We start from the raw sequence: 19,636 nt of genomic DNA on the forward strand, positions 1-19,636 counted from the left end.
AGTTGTAAGGTCGGTTAATGATGTCATGCCGGCACCAAATTTCTCCGCAGTTCTGCCAAACATCACCGTGGATGTGTCACGCGATGGGAAGCCGTCACACGAAAACGTTCCCCTTAACACATCTCACCTGTTCTCATGACACTTCTCCGATGGAGGTCGGAAACGCGATCCTCGGACTTCGTGTAGTTGGCCTAGTGAAACATTTCAGTCACATCATCACTCACAATCGACACGAAAAGACTTCAGGAGGTGGCATGAAGGGCGTCAGTGAAACCACCCCTTTCCTTGGGGCGTTCATTTATACACATTTCACGATCAAAACTGACTGTTTACAGAGCACAACAGAACGACGTTCTTGACAACGTTTGACGCTGCCGATAGCCAAAGTGAAGGTTCACCACTTCTCCAAGGACATCGTGGAGCACCAACTCTCTTGGGATGCAGCGCGATCGCAATTTTTACTTTGGTATGCAGGGTGGCACCGTAGTGACCGTTCAAAATCATCCGACGAAATTTGAACGTGATCCGAAGCAGCAAAGTGTGATTAGCTTTTCCAACCCTCCTGTTTCGTACCCTCCTATGGCGTCATCATGGAGGAATGTGAGGGGGGGGGGGGGGAGAAGCGACGACATGGTGTCCCAGCAATACCCCCTAATTCCGCAACATCCTCAGTGTTACCCGTGCACCTTTGTTGAGCACTTTGGAAACGTACCTGTAAGAAGACAACACTTGACTGAAGGCAGCAGGCAGGCAAGTCCTTCGACACCCTGTAGCTGAGTGGCGCTACGCTGATGGTCTACCGTCTGCTGACAGGCATATAGAATCTGAAGACTGTCTTGACGGATCGTTTTCACTGGCCTCTTTACCTGCGCTGTAGCAGGTGATAAGGATGTCTGAAGACTGGTTCATGTACAATACTTTAACTATCAGCTATCCTTACCTGAGTATGGTATTGGATAACTATTAAAATTATTCTCCTTTGCGTACAAAAGCAAAGCACCAAATATAATTTATAAAAATTATTTAAATACTATACAAATGAGATGATTATTTGTACACTTTTTACAATACAGAAAACAAATAAAAAAAAGGATCAGGCGAAGTGGGTCCTTTCCAGCTAGTGTAGAAATTGGCCCTCCCAGTGTCTGTGGTGAATGCTATGTATATTTTTGTTTTGAAGCAAACACATCGTCTAGCAGGAAACAGAACAAGTATTCATATTGCTAAGAGAGAAGACACGAATTTCTCCCTGATTGCACCATACCTTAGTGACAAGCCTTCCCCGAATATTAAACTCTGCAACAGCTAGAAAATTATGTGCCAAATGCTATTTATCTTTGAAAGGAGAGGGAATAGGTGTCTTAACAGCTTTTGCCGAGGTAATACAGGTAGTAACGCAACGCAGTGAGATTCACCGCACACTTATGCACAAACCATTAAGTTAGCAATGTAATTCAACCTGTTTTGAACTTCTTCTGTTATAAATTGCGTAGAAGTGAAGCAAAGACTATTTACAACTTTTATAAAAACCAGACTGCAGTTGCAGCAAGAGTCGAACGACATGAAAGCAATGCAGTGGTTGAGAAGGGAATAGGGGCACTGTCGTCGCCTATAAGCGATGTTGTTCATTCTGCACATTGAGCAAGCAGCAGATGAAACCAGGAAGAAATTTGGAAACGGAATTAAAGTTCACGGAGGAGAAATAAAAACTTTTGAGTTTGTCGAAGACGTTGTAATTCTGTCAGTGACAGCAATGGACTTGGAAGAGCAGGAGAACGAAGTGTAAAGTATCTTGAAAAGAGGTTATAAGATGAACATCAACAAAAATATAGCAAAGGTAAGGGAATTTACTCGAATTAAATGAGGTAAAGCTGAGGCCATTATAAAAAATGGTTCAAATGGCTCTGAGTACTATGCGACTTAACTTCTGAGGTCATCAGTCGCCTAGAACTTAGAACTACTTAAACCTAACTAACCTAAGGACATCACACACATCCATGCCCGAGGCAGGATTCGAACCTGCGACCGTAGCGGCCGCTCGGCTCCAGACTGTAGCGCCTAGAACCGCACGGCCACTCCGGCCGGCTGAGGCCATTATATTTGGAAATGAGACACGAAAAGTAGTTTTGCTATTTAGATAACGAAGTAACTGATGATCGCCGAAGCAGAGAGGAATTCTGGCTACACCAAGAAAAAAATTTCTGAAAAAGTGGAAATTGTCAACGTCTAATATAAATTTAAGTCTTAGGAAGTCATTACTGTAAGTATTTGTCTGGAAGGGCATAATGGACAGCAAGAAGCTCAGACAAGAAGGGAATAAAACCTTTAAAACTGTGGTGCTACAGAACAATACTAAAGATTGGGTGGGTAGATCGAGTAACTAGTGGACAGATACTGAATAGAACTGGGGAGAAACGAAATTTGTGACACAAATTCACTAAAAGAAGTCTGAGCCGACGGCCTGTTTCAGACCTTTCTCCTCAGCCGCCGCAGACACAGAGCGGCGGAATGGGAGACTCGTGTCCCATATAGCACAACAGAAAACTACTGGTGGAAGCGGTGAGAATTCTGCTTGCCATTTGCCTGTGGGTGGAGACCTCAGCTATCCACTTGACACTATCCTGTTGCGTTTGGCCTCCAGGCATGTTTCTTCAAACAACATAAATAGCCGCTCGTGCGTCTGCAAATTTCCAAACTTTGACCTTCCTTGGGAACGCTGTGCGAAGCCCAACGAAGTTTCCAGCCTTTACGACAAACAAATCTGTAAACGGGAATGGAGTGACACTGCCGGGCGGAGTGTCCGAATGGTTCTAGGTGCTACAGTCTGGAGCCGCGCGACCGCTACGGTCGCAGGTTCGAATCCTGCCTCGGGCATGGATGTGTGTCATGTCCTTAGGTAAGTTAGGTTTAAGTAGTTCTAAGTTCTTGGGGACTGATGACCACAGCAGTTAATTCCCATAGTGCTCATAGCAATTTTTTTTTTTTGTGTGTGTCACTCGTTTCCCATTTCTTTGTTCAAGTATCTCATTGGCTCATACATCTTTAACTTTATTTTGGGAGCTAGGGAACTGGCTTCTACACTCATGATCATAAATTAAGGATAATGCTTATACATGGTGAAAAAACGCTCTCGTGGGCGGTTTGCGGGTTTAAATCACCTCGGGGTATGACCATGCTGTGTATTTGACCTGCCGTCGTCGCACGGTGGCGCTGGCAGAACTCCACATACGCAGACGTGTGTTGGTGAATGTAAGAATACAGTGCAGCGAGTAAGTGTGCAAACGTTTTCAGACGTGCTAATGGTGACTATGTATTGAAAATGGGTCAAAGAACACATATTGATGACGTAATGAGGGGTAGAATACTAGGGCGACTGGAGGCTGGTCAAACACAGCAGGTCGTTCACGGGCCCTCCGTATGCCACAAAGTGTAATCACAAGATTATGGCAACGATACCAGCAGACAGGAAACGTGTCCAGGCGCTACAGTACGGGACGTCCACAGTGCACAACACCACAAGAAGACCGCTGTCTCACCATCAGTGCCCGCAGACGGCCACGGAGTACTGCAGGTAGCCTTGCTCCCTTGCTCGGGACCTTACCGCAGCCACTGAAACAGTTGTCTCCAGACACACAGTCTACAGAAGACTGAACAGACATGGTTTATTCTGTGGTGTGACCGCGAGACACCACACTTGCTAGGTGGTAGCCTTTAAATCGGCCGCGGTCCATTAGTAAACGCCGGACCCGCGTGTCGCCACTGTCAGTGATTGCAGACCGAGCGCCGCCACACGGCAGGTCTAGAGAGACTTCCTAGCACTCGCCCCAGTTGTACAGACGATTTTGCTAGGAAAGGTTCACTGACAAATACGCTCTCATCTGCCGATACGATAGTTAGCATAGCCTTCAGCTACGTCATTTGCTACGACCTAGCAAGGTGCCATTACCAGTTTATATTGAGATTGTAATTATGTATCATGAAGAGCGATGTTCTCCAATTATGGATTAAAGTTAAGTATTACATCAACTACGTACTTTATTTGCTACTATAAATTCCCTTAACTGTTCCAGACCTCACGCCAGTCTGCGTGAGCTTAACGCGTGCATTTCGGCCTCCTTTAGCAACACGATGTTGGCTCTTCTGCCAACACATCACATGGCGCCGAGGATTTTTCGTTCCTAACTATATTACCGTAATTTACTTGTCATGGCTTCGCCACAATCTCCAGATGTACTGTCCGAATTTTATCGCTTACAGAATCAGCAGACGCAGGCCTTATTGGATGCCCTTGGACAGCTCGTCCAGGGTCAACGTGCGATGCAAAATGATGCGGCAGCCGCCGCTCCACCGCTACCGCAGCCACAACACGTAGTTGCACCACCTTTTCGTCCTTTTGATCCGGCACTGGAAAGCTGGACGGAGTGGTCACGCCAATTTGGATTCCATCTCGCCGCCTACAGAATTCAAGGGATTGAGCGGCAGCCTTTTTTGCTTTCTTGTGTAGGAGTGTCCACCTACCGTGTGATAGTGAAATTGTTTCCCCGACGCGACGTAGCAACTCTGTCCTACGACGAAATTTTGTCTGCATTAGATGCATATTTCAAAGAATCAGTCAATGTAGTTGCAAAAAGGTATACTTTCTTTCGTACAAAACGTACGGCCGGTCAAACTAATCAGGAGTGGGTTACAGCCTTGCAAGGCCTTACTAGGGATTGTGCTTTTGAGTGTGAATGTGGACTCCCTTATTCAGATACTATGGTACGTGATGCAATTGCACAGAACGTTTCTGATGTTCGTATCAGGGAACAGTTTTTGAAACTAGTCAATCCCTCCCTTCAACAAGTGATGGACATATTGGATAGGCAAGACACACTTGACTTTGCTCAGGAATCATTTGAAACTTCGCCAGCCGTGTGTCACGTTAACCGGCCCGCCGGGCGAGCTGCACGGAACAGTAAACAGCCCCCTCGCCCGTCTGCACAGCTGCCGCCAAGCTCTCCGCTACGTGTGCCGCGCAAGCATGCAAATGCAGTGCTAAAGTCATGCCCGCAGTGTGCAACTAGACATTCGCGTGAGAACTGCCCGTCACGCCAGGCTATTTGCTTTTTCTGTAATAAAAAAGAACATGTTCAGAGTGTCTGCCAGAAAAAGCTCAGATCGGACACTCACAACCATTCCAGGCCCTTTGCTTTGCGCCGGAATCGGAATCGAACCAAGAATACTCAGGCTCGTGAACCTTTGCCCATGGAAATTCATGCAGTTCATTCCACTCCGCCCAGTGCCACTCTCTCAAACAGTGACTGTGTTCGTCCCACAAATAGTGTGCGTCGACATCGCCGGAAATCGCGTCAAGTCGCAAGTGCGTCTGTACCAGTGTCTGTTCACGTTGCACGAGACAATCGCTCTTGTCGTCAGCAGGACAATAAACTTTTTGTAGACTTGGACATTAATGGCAACGTGATCCCATTCCAGCTCGATACTGGAGCTGCAGTTTCACTGATCAATACAGACACGTACAAACAACTGGGCACACCTCCGTTGCATGCCGCAAATGTTCAGTTAAATAGTTATTCAGGACAAGCTATCCCTGTGTTAGGACAGTGCAGCCTTCTTGTAACATACAAGGGACAAACAAAACTTGGGTCATTTTACGTCCATCGTTTTTCTTCTGCAGTGAACTTGTTTCGTTTAGATTTATTTCCGTTGTTTAACTTGTCTATAGTCAATCAGGTCCTATCAGTGAACCAGACTGTGACTTCAGCCAGTGTTTCTCGTCTATGTGAAGAATTTGCAGACATTTTTGCACCGTGCCTTGGTTGCGCTAAGAACTATAAAGCACATTTGGAACTGAAAGTCAACGCGCAACCGAAATTTTTCTAAGCACGCAATGTTCCCCACGCATTGCGTGATGAGGTCGCAAGAACGTTAAACGATTTGGAATCACAAGGTGTGATTGAACGTGTGCAGGCTTCTCTCTGGGCATCACCCTTAGTAATATTGCCAAAACCTTCCGGAAAATTGAGACTTTGTGTGGACTTCAAGGTGACAGTGAATCCACAACTAGTGATTGCAACTTTTCCTTTACCCTGCCCAGAAGATCTTTTTGACAAACTGTGCCCGGGTAAATCTTTTTCGAAGTTGGATCTAGCGGATGCGTACTTGCAAATACCTGTGGACGAAGAATCCCAGCGCGTTTTAGTGGTTAACACGCATCTTGGTTTGTATCGCTTCAAACGACTGCCATTCGGGTGTGCATCCGCCCCTGCATTGTTTCAGCAATATCTGCAAACTGTTTGTGCCTCGGTCCCTACTGCAGCAAACTATCTGGACGATATTGTGATCTCCGGAAAGACATAAGACGAACATTTAGCCAATCTCAGAACATTATTTCAGGTCTTGCGACAAAATGGTCTTCTCTTGCGGAAGGACAAATGTGTGTTTTTTGCACGGGACTTACCCTATCTGGGCCATGTACTCAATGCCCAAGGCATACATCCGAGTCCAGAGCACCTCCATGCCATACAGGACTTGCCTTCGCCGCAGAATTAGAAGCAGCTACAGAGTGTGCTGGGAAAAATCAATTACTATAACAGATATGTGCGCCACGCCTCTTCCATTTCAGCTCCGCTTCATCGCTTACGCCGTAAAGGTGTTCCGTTCGTATGGACGACGGAATGCGAACGCGCCTTTCGCCAGTTGAAATCGGCGTTGCTTTCCACTACTTGCCTTACGCCATTCGATCCCCAGAAACCCCTTTTGTTGATGGTAGATGCATCGGATTTCGGGATCGGTGCTGTGCTTGCGCACAAAGATGGATCGCAAGATCGCCCTATTGCCTTTGCGTCCAAATTGCTCTCGTCTGCGCAAAGAAATTATTCACAGATAGAGAAAGAAGCTTTGGCTCTCGTATTTGGTGTTACTAAGTTTCATGATTTCTTGTATGGTCGTCACTTTACCATCATCACAGACCATAAACCCTTGACGTCGCTTTTTCATCCGAACAAGCCTGTACCTCCATGTACAGCGCAGAAATTCATTCGCTGGTCTATTTTCCTCTCGCAGTACCGCTACGATATCTTGTATCGGTCCACTGCTAAGCACGGAAACGCCGATGCGTTGTCCCGTTTGCCTGTTGCTGAGGATAGAGCATTCGATTCTTCCGAACTGGCTTGCATGTTCATTGATGCGAAAACCGATGACGTGGTCGAATCGTTTCCGATTGATTTTCGTCGTGTGGCTGCAGGCATAGCTGCTGACCCTGTCCTTGCTACCGTTTTGCGTTTTGTTGCTACGCAATGCCCCTTGTCAAAGTCCCGGATCGAGGATCCGTTGGTTCGCCGATTTTTTGCTCACAAGGAGAGACTTTTTGTTCGACGTGGTGTTTTGCTGTTGCGTTCTGATAATGATCAGTCCCGGGTCGTGGTCCCACGTTCGTTACAGTCCTCTGTCTTACGGCTTCTCCACCAAGGACATTGGGGTATAGTGCGCACGAAACAACTTGCTCGTCAGCACTGTACTTGGTTCGGCATCGATGCTGCGATTACGAATATGTGCTCTTCTTGCATGGCGTGTGCCGAACAACAATCCGCACCACCGCGGAAATTCTTTGCATGGCCAAAAGCCACTTCCCCTCGGCAACGTTTACACATCGATTTTGCTGGTCCATTCTGGAATGCTCGATGGTTGGTTGTGGTAGATTCATTCAGTCATTTTCCTTTTGTTATCAAGATGTCTTCCACGACGTCATCTGCCACCATCCAAGGGTTATCTGCTATCTTTTGCATAGAAGGTCTTCCACAGACTATTGTTTCCGACAATGGCCCACAATTCATGTCCGCAGAATTTCAGTCATTCTGCAAGGCCAATGGTATTCAACATCTGACATCCGCGCCGTTTTCGCCTCAGTCAAACGGTGCCGCTGAACGATTGGTCCGGACTTTCAAGTCACAGATGTTGAAGTTGAAAGAGTCTCATTCTCGGGAGGACGCGTTATTGCTCTTTTTGTCTTCGTATCGCTCTCAGCCCCGAGATGGTCGCTCGCCGGCTGAGTTGCTCCACGGTCGTCCTCATCGAACCTTGATGTCTTTGCTACATCCGCCGCATCAGGTTCCTGTGCAGCGGCAGCCACCTGCTTTTGCTCCAGGCGACGCTGTATACTATCGCAACTATCGAGGTTCACGGCGTTGGCTCACAGGGCGCATTCTTCGCTGCCTCGGCCGCGCTATGTATCTGGTTTTGAGGGCCTCTGGTGAGGTGCGTCGGCATCTCAATCAGCTGCGCCTCTGTCGTCACCTGGGTTCTGCCGCTCCCCGTCTGCTTTCAGCGACGGTGCCGTCCGGTCAGCGCCCTGGGGACCCATCTCCTGGCTCGCCTCATCCCCAGGTGTTACCGACGCTGCATTCCATTTTGCCCCATGGCGACGCGCCGCCGCCGCCGCCGCCGCCGCCTGTTCTCCCGCCGGCGCCGCCCGCAGTGGACGCTTCGCTGCAACCGCCGGGCGCCTCCCTGGGTCACGCGCCGCCGATCGCTTCCCGTGACCAGCTGTCCTCCGACATGGAACTCTTGCCCGCTCCGGACCAGATGTCGTCTTCGCCCGTTGGGTACCCCGCCCCGATGGAGGTCGACCCTTCGGCCCCTCCTGTCTCTCTACGGGTGCATACACCGCATGTTGGCGTGCACCCTGGACTAGGTTTTCTGGCGTTTCCTAGATCCCCTCGGACCGAATGGCAGGGTGCGGGTGGCACAGCCTCGCCTGTTGTTAGGCTCCCCACCTCGTCGCATACGTCAACATGGGGTCCTCCCCACGGCGGGCGGAAGCCTTATCATACAACCGTACGCCGATTTGCGGGGGAGGAATGTGGTGTCACCGCCAGACACCACACTTGCTAGGTGGTAGCCTTTAAATCGGCAGCGGTCCATTAGTACATGTCGGACCCGCGTGTCGCCACTGTCAGCGATTGCAGACCGAGCGCCGCCACACGGCAGGTCTAGAGAGACTTCCTAGCACTCGCCCCAGTTGTACAGACGATTTTGCTAGGAAAGGTTCACTGACAAATACGCTCTCATTTGCCGAGACGATAGTTAGCATAGCCTTCAGCTACGTCATTTGCTACGACCTAGCAAGGTGCCATTACCAGTTTATATTGAGATTGTAATTATGTATCATGAAGAGCGATGTTCTCCAATTATGGATTAAAGTTAAGTATTACATCAACCACGTACTTTATTTGCTACTATAAATTCCCTTAACTGTTCCAGACCTCACGCCAGTCTGCGTGAGCTTAACGCGTGCATTTCGGCCTCCTTTAGCAACACGGTGTTGGCTCTTCTGCCAACACATCATATTCACCCGGACACCTGCAAGGTGAATTCCACTGGCACCTGGTCACAGGAGAGTCCGCAAAGCCTGGTGTCAAGAACACAGTACATGGTCATTGGAACAGTGGTCCCATGTTATGTTCACGGACGATTCCAGATATAGTCTGAACAGTGATTCTCGCCGGGTTTTCATCTGGCGTGAAGCAGGAACCAGATACCAACCCCTTAATGTTCTTGAAAGGGACCTGTATGGAGGTCGTGGTTTGATGGTGTGGGGTGGGATTATGATTGGTGCACGTACACCCCTGCATGTCTTTGACAGAGGAACTGTAACAGGTCAGGTGTATCGGGACGTCATTTTGCACCAGTATGTCCGCCTTTTCAGGAGTGCAGTGGGTCCCACATTCCTCCTGATGGGTGATAACGCACGGCACCACCGAGCTTCCATCGTGGAGGAGTACCTTGAAACAGAAAATATCAGGCGAATGGAGTGGCTTGCCTGTTTTCAGACCTAAACCCCATCGAGCACGTCTGGGATGCTCTCGGTCGACGTATCGCTCCACGTCTTGAAACCTCTACGACACTTCAGGAGCTCCGACAGGCACTGGTCCAAGAATGGGAGGCTATACCCCAGCAGCTGCTCGACCACCTGATCCAGAGTATGCCAACCGGTTGTGCGGCCTGTGTATGTGTGCATGGTGATCATATCCCATATTGATATCGGGCTACACGTGCAGGAAACAGTGGCGTTTTGTAGCACATGTGTTTCGGGACGGTTTTCTCAGTTTATCACCAATACCGTGGACTTACAGATCTGCGTCGTGTGTGTTCCCTATGTGCCTATGCTATTAGCGCCAGTTTTGTGTAGTGCCACGTTGTGTGGCACCACATTCTGCAATTATCCTTAATTTATGAACATGAGTGTTGATTCCTGATTGGAGAGCACTTAAGCTCTTTCTGAGATTGGCTAGGAAAGACTGTGCGAAGCGCCTCTCCGAAGTCTAAAGGAAGTCTACCAAAAACTGAGAGAGGTATTCTTATTCCGATTGGTGTGGGCTATCTGATTGGAGCTTCTACTTGGCAATGCTGCTCTAGACTCCGCGATCGTTTTTTCTTGACTTCGGCCCTCTGCGAAGTCGTCTAAGTTTCACTCTGAACGTACGCGCACCCGTGGTGATTAATCAGGAGGATGATGAGAGATCCGCGATTCGCAATCACGTCGCTCCGGCTCACCGCAGCAACAGTTAGCAGCGGGCACAGTTCGGCGCACGCCGACTTGTCGGCAACCACCTCAATGACAGTCACAGTAAGATCACATTTGTAATGCACACTCCCGTCTTCGTAAATCGTTATTTACTGAGGGAGGAAGAGTTAATTCCCGGTTTCTATTTCCTATTTTTTAGTCTTCCTAACTTGATCTACGCGCTTCACGCAGTGGCATGCAACTTTTTCTGCAACCTGATACATGCTTCAAAGGAGATTCTTTTTGTAACTACTCACGCTTTGCTTCGTAAGCGAGTTAACTCATTGACGCTCACCCGCCTAGTGCCTTTCCTTCCTGGTTCTTGCTATTTTAGCAGATCTGTTGCGTGTTCTGATCGAATTCACACCTTTTCTGCGTAATTATGTAATTTTGCAGTCACGGTTGAAAACGTAATTCGTGTCATTTATATGTCTCAGCACCATCTCAGTCGTAATTGTCGAGCACCATGCTGGTGGTGGTCCCAACAACCATTCATTTTCTTATCATTGTTCTGTTGTAATTATGTAAATTCATTCTCAAATTGTTTTATAACCTCGACGTTTGTCTGTCCTGAGTGAGTTTTAGCCTCTGATTGAGAAGATGTTATGTTACAAGATCAAACTCTGTCATTCAGCAATCATTAAAGTAAATTAATCTGTCGAAATGCCCAGGTACTCCAACCACAAGCAAGAGGCGAGGCGCATAACGAGTTCAGGAACTTATGAAATAACGTTTTCCAATGTGGATAGCAGTTGATTTTTTCAGGTAGATTATTAGCTTCATCTTAGTAATCTGTCATTTTATATGGTCTGAGGTGATAGACTCAGTACCAGTCAAATCTACATACCCACGGAGTACCTGATGGGCAAAAGGTGATGCTTCCGGTAAAAATGGATCGATTGACAAGACACATTCTGAGACATCAAGGTATCACCAATGTAGTATTGGAGGGAAACGTAGAGGGGAAGAATTGTAGAGGGAGACCAACAGATGGATACATGACACAAGTTCAAATAGATATAAGTTGCAGTAGTTATTTAGAGATGAAGATGCTTACATAGATAGAGTATCGCGGTTAGTTACATCAAACCACTATGCCGACTGGAGAGCGGTTCTGAAGTATTATAGCGTCGTCTCAGTTTAGAGGCTGGCACGATGCCATAAATAAATTCACATGGCAGAACTATAAGCACGATTACTGAAAAATTTAGATTTTGACAACTTGTAATGACAGAAATACGATTAATTGTTGTGTAAAGTGCCTGATAGCTGTATCTACTCACTGATCACTTTGTGCTGTTATTAGCAAATGTCATTTGAGTAAAGTGTACACGTTGTTCGTTTAATTAAAACGAGTTCTGCAAGCCAGAGAGAAACTAAATTATTCATTCCGATACTGAATACTTGGCCCTGAATCAATGTTGCAGACGATGATCTATGTAGTCAATGGTAGGCAAGTTTTATTTCTAAATTCATTATTACTCGCTATAGCGAAAATAAAGAAAAATTCTGCGGAAGCCATAAATACCAAATTAAGGAGAAAAGGAAAGCTAGTATGAAGAGTCAAGGTAAATGGAAAGACAAACAGCTAATATTGATAAACATTTGCACAAACACGTCGTGTTTGACATAGGGAAAAAAGTCGTGACACAGATAGTGGTGGGATGTCCAGCAGAGCACGAGAGTGCAAGCGGCGCTAATGCAGTGCAAGTAATTTATTTAAAATACGAGCCCGGCTGAGCCAGTTGGCCGCAGCGGCTGGCCCGTAAATAGCGCGGAAGACATACACAGCCGGCCCAGCGCAGGGTAAACGCTTTAATTGCGTGTATACTTATACAGCGCTTTTGATACTGCCGGCCGCAGAGCACACGGACCTGGCTGATAATGTTTGCGCGGACCTCAACATATACTGTGTATGTATTTAAATGTGACACGCGCTGCGAATCATGTATACTTTACGAGCGTGATCAGTAGCCGGCGCGTTACATTAAGCAAATGACATATAATTCATCAAACTAGGCTGTGCACACACACGCGAGCGTACCTAGCCGCTTACGGCGGCGCCGGCCGCTGTGGCTGATGCGTTAGCAACGACTGCGAGGCGTATACACACACATAACACAACCACGCACGTCCTCTGCAACTGCATTAGCTGTCCTAAAGGCCATAATTCCCTGAAAATATCTGAAGTGCACTGGTTACTTACCAAATATTGTTCTACTCTGGAAAACAAGCTTGACAATATTTCAGAAAGAGAAGAAAAAATAATTGTTAATGAGGTGGGAGATATGATACTGCGAGAAGCATTTGAGAGAGTTCATAAGTCGAAGCCAATTCCCGGAAGTCGACGACATTCTCTCCGATTACGATACTGCAGTGCTGTGTTGTACAGAAGTAAGGTGCAATGTTCGTTTGGACATGCATGCATATCCGAAGGAACAGCCACTGCGACGACTACAGCCAACATGAAATACATGTTAGAAGGAACCCTGCATCGTACTTCTGAACAACACAGGTACTGCGATATCGTATTTATCCGCCGACACCGAACAGGCGTCCGCCTCTGGTAGCTGAGTGTTCCTCTGTAACAAAAAACTGAGTGAACAGATCAGCGGAGAACCTAAATGTGTCATCGGACGTCCGCCCCGAACAGATACAACGAACAATATAGAACAAAATGATATCAACAACAAAAAAAAGTGGTCAGAGCGACGGAATGTCATACCTAACTGCCCGGGTTCGATTCCCGGCTGGGTGGGAGATTTTCTCCGCTCAGGGATTGGGTGTTGTGTTGTCCTTATCGTCATAATTTCATCCCCATCGACACGTAAGCCGCCGAAGTGGCGTCAACTCGAAAGACTTGCACCAGGCGAACGGTCTACCCGATGGGAGGCCCTCGCCACATGGCATTTCCATACCGAACAGGCTACTTTCAATTAAAATGTTTCCCCTGTACGGGAATACACATAATGCACGTACAAATGCAGGCTGCACGTGCAGTTTATAGGCACATGGTTGACAACATATGGAACTTTGGATCTGGCTATGAAGTGTTCTCGGATAACCTAAAGGTAAGGCGACCGCTCGTGATAAGCGGAAAATCCGAGTTCGAATCCCGGTTGGCCACATATTTTCACTGACGTCATTCCACTGAAGCAAGTGCTAATGCATTTCAATGTGTTCTCTCAGCTTTGTTGAGATTGTTGGGAGAATTAGCCGTAACAGAACTATTCCATCTCATATGCAAGATCGTAAGATACGTGAGAGAAGTGAGATACTCTTACATCTACGTAGATACTCTGCAGCCCACCGTACAGTGCGTGGTGGAAGGTACCCTGTACCACTACAAGTCATTTCCTTTCCCGTTCCTCCAGCAAATGGAGCGAGAAAAAAACGACTGTCTGTATGCCTCCGTATGTGTCCTAATTTCTCCTATCTTACTGTCGTGGTCCTTATGCGGAATGTATGTCGGAGGCAGTAGATTCGTTTGGCTGTCTGCGCTAAATGTTGGTTCTCTAAATTTTCTCAATAGTGCTTCTCGAAATAAACGTCGCCTTCACTCCAGGGATCCTCATTTGAGTTCCCGAAGCATCTCCGTAATACTTACGTGTTGTTCGAACCTACCGTTAACATATATAGGCGCTTCAGTCCGGAACTGCGCTGCTTCTACGGACATGGATGTGTGTGCTGTCCTTAGGTTAGTTAGGTTTAAGTAATTCTAAGTCTAGGGAACTGGTGACCTCAGATGTTAAGTCCCTTACTGCTCAGTGCCATTCGTAATACTTTCGTGTTGTTTGAACCTACCGGTAACAAATCTAGCAGTCCGCCGCGTCCTGTATGCGGTCTCCTTTACAAGTGAACCACTCTTTCCTACAATTCTCCCAATAAACTGAAGTCTAGCATTTGTTTTCCCTACCGCAGTTCTCACATGTTCGTTCCATTTAATATCGCTTTGCGACCTTGCGCCGAGATATTTAAACGACTTCACTGCATCAAGCATGAGACTAGTAATACTGTACCCGAACATTAAGGGTTTCATCTTCCTAATCATCCGCATTAACTTAAATTTTTCCATATTTGGGGCTATCACTCACTCATCACACCAACTGGAAATTTTGTATATGCCATCTTGTATCTTCCTACAGTCACTCAACTTTGACACCTTACCGTACAAAATGGCATCAACAGCAAACAAGTGCAGATTGCAGCCCACCCTGTCCGCCAAGACATTTATGTATGTAGAAAATAACAGCGGTCCTGTCTCACTTTCCTGGGCCACTCCAGACGATGCCCTTGTCTCTGATGAACACTCGCCGTCGAGAACAACATTCTGGGTTCTATTATTTAATAAGTCTTAGATCTAAGAAAAATGGAATAATTTCTATTCCGAAGAAGACGTATGCTAGTAGGGGTGAATATCACCGAACCATCAATTTATGGTTGCTAATATTGACTTTAATTATTTACAGACTGCTGGTACAAGACGATTACAAGAAAGATCAGTTTGGAAAGGCATGCGTACGTTATAGCATGTGTACATTTTGACAAAGCCTTTGATGTTGTTGACTGGAACAGACTGTTTGAAATTCTGGAGGCAGTATGGGTAAAATACTGGGAGTGAAAGTTTATCTGCAACTTGTACAGAAACCAGACAGCAGTAGTAAAAATCGAAGGGTATGAAAGGGAAGCAGAGGTTGAGAAGGGAGTCTGATAGCGTTATAGCTTCTTTCTAGTGTTATTCAGTTTGCACATTGAGTAAGCAGTAAAAGAAACAAAGGACAAATTTTGAAAGGGAATTAAAGTTGAGAGAGAAGAATTAAAAATTTTGCGGTTTGCTGTTGACGTTATAAATCTGTCAGAGACACGAAGTGAGTTGCAGGAGCAGTTGAATGGAATGGATATGTCTTGAAAACGAGGTTATAAGGTGAACATCAACAAAATAAGAACAAGGGTCGTGGAATGTAGTCGAATTAAATCAGGCGATGCTGAGAGTATTAGATTAGGAAACGAGACATTAAAAATAGTTGATGAGTTTAGTCATTTGGGCGGAAAGAAACTGAGGATAGCAGAAGTACAGAGGATATAAAATGCAGACTGGTAATAGCCAGAAAAGCACATCTGAAAAAGAGAAATTCGTCAATATCTAGTATCGATTTAAGGATTAGAAAAAAATTTCTAGAGGTTTTTTGTCTGGAGTGTAGCCTTGTACACAAATGAAACGTGGATGATGCGCAGTTCAGACAAGATGAGAAGAGAAGCTTTTGAAATGTGGTACGAAAGAAAAATTAAGATCAGATGGATAGATCCAGTAAGTAATGAGGAAGAGCCGCGCGCGGCTCGCGGTCATGCCGTTTACTGCTCGTCATCTTGTTTTTGGTTCTGTCGCCTCGTTTTCTTTTAATTCGATTTACTGGCGCCACTAGATAATTGGTTTGCTTGCCCGTGACCGGCAGCAGCAGCGCTTATCGATAAGTACACTGTCGTATTATCTCTGGACCTATCGCTAGTATTTCCGGGTCGTCGCGTGTCTGGAGGTCAGTCGGGGACGGACCAGCGGTCGGGGACGGACCAGCAGTCGGGGGACGGAGCGCCATTGAGGCGCGGACAGCCAGTACTTGCCGACCGCTGGCCACACACATGAAATGTCCGACAGAAGGAGATTGGAGCGGGATCGACCGTTGGTTGGTCGTCCGGTTGGTAGTCTCATCGGGTGACGTGTATTTGCTCTTTTGACCGTCAGTTGGTGATCTTGCCGGACGTGGGTCGGTTCCTTCCTTGTGCAGAGATGTCGGGTGGCCAATGGGCAAGTGTTACCTCTGCATGGTTTGGTCCGGTCCAGTGTGCCCGGATCGCCTTGTCTCCGAGTTCCGAACGGACATCATGCTGAGCTGGGTTGGAGCTGCAGTGAGTTCCGAACAGCCATGACTCGCCCGACCGTTGCCGACACACATAACTCCAGTGGGGACGACCTTGGTTGGTCTTTCGGTAGGTCATCTCATCGGACGACGTGTATTTGGTCGTTGACCACTTATGGACACTCTGTGTGTGTCGACTTGTGATTTCTCCTTGTTGTTCCACGGTGACTGGTTTTAGTGATGTCGGAGTTCTTGGTGCAAGTGTTTACGTGGAACTGTGTGTAGCTTCTGTGATTTCCACTGAGCAGATGAATGCTGTCTGCGTACTGGAGTAGGCAGTTGGTCGGTTGGAACAGAGCAGCGAGTGTGTGTTTCCTCGCCGTGTTGATTCAGTCCGGCACGGCATGTAGTCGACAGCTTGATGTTGTTCTCCCTTTTCTTTGACTGGTTATTGTGCCTCGACTGTGTTTAGACACCAACTATTAAGACACAGTCCTGCTGCGATCCTCAAAAATGGTTCAAATGGCTCTGATCACTATGGGACTTAACATCTATGGTCATCAGTCCCCTAGAACTTAGAACTACATAAACCGAACTAACCTAAGGACATCACACAACACCCAGTCATCACGAGGCAGAGAAAATCCCTGACCCCGCGAGGAATCGAACCCGGGAACCCGGGCGCGGGAAGCGAGAACGCTACCGCACGACCACGAGCTGCGGACGCTGCGATCCTCGTCCTCGTTGATATTTTCGGTTGTCGTGCCGTTGGTCGGGCGAAAGGGAATTGATTAGGTTGTTGGTTGGTTCTTCAGCCGTCCCTAGGTCGTGCTGCCACCCGATTATTTAGTGTTAAGCTTGGCTGCCTGTCTCACCTGAACTGTTGTTGGGGTTTCCTCCCCAGTCCGACCCTTGGAACACTTATGAAAACCACTGTTTGTTGTTTGTGATTGTCATTTTATTTGGTCGCAGGTAATGTGAAAGGCATTCAGCCGTGTATTAATATTGTGGTGGTGGTGGTTAGTGTTTAACGTCCCGTCGACAAAGAGGTCATTAGAGACGGAGCGCAAGCTCGGGTTAGGGAGGGATTGGGAAGGAAATCGGCCGTGCCCTTTCAAAGGAACCATCCCGGCATTTGCCTTAAACGATTTAGGGAAATCACGGAAAACCTAAATCAGGATGGCCGGAGACGGGAGTGAACCGTCGTCCTCCCTATTAATATTGTCTGTCTTATGTTTAGTATATGGCCTTCACACGAACTTCATAACAACTTTAAGATTATACCTTCAGCCGTGTTTCATTTAAAATTCTTGTTGCTCTGTATTTAGGCTTTCAGCCGCGTTTGTTTCAGAATCTTTGGTTTTAATATGTAAATCCTAGTCTGTAAGGTTTCTCTTTAATTATCTTGTATTCTTCAAACGGCCTTCAGCCGTGTTCTGTAAATGTTTATCTTAAGGTTGTCTTTAATTATTCTTGAGTGACTGTTTGGGCTTTCAGCCGGCAAGATACTTCAAGTTTTCTTAAGATGTTTTTCTGTTGTACTGTCTACAAGCTTATCTTTAAGGCCTCTCTTTTATTAGGTAAAGGAAATTTTTGAAATTGGGCTTTCAGCCGAAGAATTAACTCGAATTTTCCTTAATATGGCCTTTAGCCGGAATTTGTAAATTCTTGGCTTTTAAAGAATTTCCTTAGCAGATCTGAAATATTGTTTCGGCCTTTAGCAGCGAAGATATTGTAATTTTGGTTAAGTAAGGCCTTCAGCCGTTACTCTAATTCCGGCAATTTAAAAGCAATCATTTAAACTTATTCTGTAGAAGTTACTTGGGCCCTCAGCCGTGAATTGATCTTTCTTGTTTTAAAGAGAAAACTGTGGACTAGTTTGAGCAATAAAGTTGTGTGTGTTCTTTCCACAATCTGATCCGCTCTGTTCTGCGGACCAGATTTCAGAGGAGGTACTGAAGAAAAAGAAGTTTGCGGTATAACTAGACCAAGAGGACGGATTGGTTGGTAAGGCACAAATCGAAGAATCTTCAGTTTGACCCTGGAGTGTGGAGGGTATCAATTGTAGTGGAGACTATGGGTTGAATATGGTAAGTACGTTCAAATTCATACGGGGTTAATCTACTTAGAGATAGAGGGGCCCACATTGAATAGACTAGCGTAGAGAGCGGCGTGAAACCGGTCTTCCGACTGAAGACCACGACAGAAACGACATGTGAAATCTCAAATGTGAATACTCTGGAAGTTCCGTAATTATTTTGTTGACAATGACAACTTTTGATTTGATGGGGTCCTCACCTTAGAATATCAGTATTTTTTTCTCCTTGAATACTTCGTCATTTTGTGATTTGACTCTTGTACTTCCATTCTATGCACTACCTATGATTACCTGATCTTCTGCAAATAATACTGTCGTTAGTATATTATCACGAATTATAAAAGGCTTCTGTTAATCTATTTTTTGCCAAGTCATAACTCCGTCCAAATATGTGTTGAGTAGTGTCAGACAGAGAGAAACCTAGTTTCATACTTTGATTTACGTCAGTTGTAAGTTTTTCCGGTTTCATTTGTTCTTATTTTAATGCCGCCAGATACTGACACTTACTCGGGGTCAGATACAAACTTGCTAGCGTGCGACCACGCTTCCGAGTTGGCGCTCCTAGATAGTTGACGTGGTCCCGACAGTTAGAAAACATCAGTGTAGATCTACCAGGACCACATAGTGCCCATTAATAGACGCTGGAGTCTCATTGCCTCCGATCGGAAAAGACACGGGTGCACTGCAGATGTCGAGCTAGTGACTGACCTTCTTACATGTACACAGCAACAAACACATTTACACACTTATTACTTTTTCAGTTCCTGTCTGCGACATAATGATCCATAATTAAATTAAAAAATAGTTCTCATCTCCGCATTATGACTAAGATATTCGAGAGGTTGTAAGGCAAATGTCCGAACTGTCCACTCTCAAATATTCTCAACTGGGACATGCGCTGACCCACTACCAGCTCGATTTGAGTGAACTTACCCTGACTCTCAAATTGGCCAAAAATCGAACGCCTACTCTCCTACTATACCTTTACGGGAAGAAAATGTAAGGAAGGAAAAACAGTTACTTGTTCGTATACACTATCCGATCCAAAGGTTCCGAACACACCTATGTAACGCGGAACTGACCACCGAATGTCACGAGAGGCAGACCCACCAGTGCGAAAGG

The sequence above is a fragment of the Schistocerca serialis genome, chromosome 1, assembly GCF_023864345.2.
Source record: "Schistocerca serialis cubense isolate TAMUIC-IGC-003099 chromosome 1, iqSchSeri2.2, whole genome shotgun sequence".
Classification (NCBI taxonomy): domain Eukaryota; kingdom Metazoa; phylum Arthropoda; class Insecta; order Orthoptera; family Acrididae; genus Schistocerca; species Schistocerca serialis.